Below are 2,204 nucleotides of genomic sequence, written 5' to 3'. Positions count from 1 at the left end.
AATCTAAGCCCTTTTGCCTTCGTATAGAAAACTACTTTCTCATAGAGGATGTAATGCCTTAATTTTTTAGTCGCAAAGAGCATCACAAGGCACAACTTCTCCATGTAGATATAGTTAATTTCTGAAATGCCCAATTTTCGACTAGCAAAAGCTATCGGATGATACCACTTTTCCTCCCAGATTTGGGCTAAATAGTAGGGATTTTGGGAGACGACGACAAGAAGAAGCTGAGAGAGCGAGAGCGAGCAAGAGAGCTATGGCAACCTCCCTCCCAGTGGTGCCTCGTACCAAGCTCGGGTCACAGGGCCTGGAAGTGTCTGCCCAGGGGCTCGGTTGCATGGGCATGTCCTTCTCGTACGGCCCCCCAAGCCCGAGCAGGACATGATCGACCTCATCCACTACGCAGTCACAGAGCTGGGCGTCACCTTCCTCGACACCTCGGATGTCTATGGACCGCATCTCAATGAAATCCTTCTAGGTAAGGCACTTAAGGGAATACGAGACAAAGTACAATTGGCTACAAAATTTGGAATCACTATAGAAAATGGACAGCGAACATTCAGAGGTGATCCCACATATGTTCGTGCCTGTTGTGAGGCAAGCTTGAAGAGATTGGGTGTGGACTGTATCGATCTCTACTATGTGCATAGAATTGACACAAGAGTACCCATTGAAGTTACGATAGGAGAGATGAAGAAACTGGTAGAAGAAGGAAAAGTAAAGTACTTAGGTCTTTCGGAGGCTTCTGCTTCCACAATGCGGCGTGCACATGCAGTGCATCCAATTACAGCTGTCCAGCTGGAGCGGTCTTTGTGGACTCGTGATGCAGAGAGAGAGAGACATTATACCAACTTGTAGAGAGTTGGGAATTGGAATTGTCCCTTTCAGCCCACTAGGCTGTGGTTTCTTTTCAGCGGGGACGTATATCTGTCTAACCTCCTCATTCAGATGTATGGAAGCTGAGGGGCTGTGGAGGATGCTAGGTCCGTTTTTGTGGATATGCGTGAACAGAACGTCTTTACTTGGGCTATGATGATCGGTGTATGTGCTCAAACTGAAGAGTTTGATGAGGCCTCTAGCTTTTTCAGCAAATGCACATTGAAGGGGTGATTCCAGACAGAGTTATTCTGGTCCAGGTTGCGTCTGCATGCTGTGGCCAGGACTGCAAGATTTGCTGTTTGATTTTTATGGAACTCCAATTGGTAGAGCAACCAACCAGGAAATAGAGTTTGCTGAAATGTTCCAGGAGTTGGTTGAAGCTTCATGGGACATTGTGAACTTAATGTTGTCATAAAATTCATTGAAATCTTGAATAAAGAATTCCCAGAGAGTGGTGTAAAGAGATAATTGCAGAATTTGTGCAATATCTATGCTTTATCACTGCTTACCTTGAAAGTGGAGTGAATACGGTGATAGTGACAATGGCAACTACAGCATTGATAGCAATAGTGGCAGTGACAGTGATAGCTGCAATGAACGTGCCAGTGAGCTAGAATTTGCTAAGTTCAACATAGTTATAACTGCTACTGATTTTTGTTGTGTTCTTTGCTGCATTTCTGTGATGTTAATGTCATGGCTTCTTGAGTGAACTAGGAGCTTCTGAACGGAGCTTCTGAACTATGTATCCAGTTTCTGTATTCGTCCATGAGCCTCAATTGCAGCTGTCAATTATCTCATAAGATGAACTGTACAAATACCATATACACAACATTCACTTGATTGGTCTTCTATCCTGGAATTATTCAAAATCCTCTGTGGATGCGATATTGTTTTCACGAATCCTTTGACAGCGGGAGGACGCGCGTCTGGACTTGTCCATGCGGTGGTTCGTGCCATTCGTTCGTAAGTTGTTATTCACACGCAGTCGGGTACCCATTTTTTAATTTAAAAATATTAAAAAACCCTTTTTAAAACACATTAAAATCGAAAAAGTTAATAAAATTTCCTAAAAAATTATAGAAAAATAACTAAAGTTCATTTGACCAAATAGATAATTTTTGAATTATTTTTTCAAAGTATAAATTCAGAAAATTAATTACATAAAATTCAAACACTTCCAATTTCATTTTAAATCCATTAAAATCTAGTAAAAAATGGTTTAAAAATAAAAATAAATAAAAAATATCAAAAAATTCAATCCACCTTTTTCTTTCATTCTTTTTTTTAAAAAGCTGAACATGCTTTACACAAGGGTCAAATTTTTA

At 40.7% G+C, this 2,204-nt stretch overlaps 1 pseudogene; it reads left to right on the top strand.

Moving 5' to 3' along the window:
- The first annotated feature begins 256 nt into the window (after window positions 1-256).
- LOC148036214 (IN2-2 protein pseudogene) lies at window positions 257-1,588 on the top strand (annotated as a pseudogene).
- Window positions 1,589-2,204: the final 616 nt, after the last annotated feature.

Source organism: Lygodium microphyllum, chromosome 5, assembly GCF_053477565.2.
Source record: "Lygodium microphyllum isolate KBCC chromosome 5, Lygodium_microphyllum_v1.1.10, whole genome shotgun sequence".
Lineage (NCBI taxonomy): Eukaryota > Viridiplantae > Streptophyta > Polypodiopsida > Schizaeales > Lygodiaceae > Lygodium > Lygodium microphyllum.
Note: the sequence above shows the minus strand (reverse complement) of the source record. Positions and strands in the feature narration are given on the sequence as shown.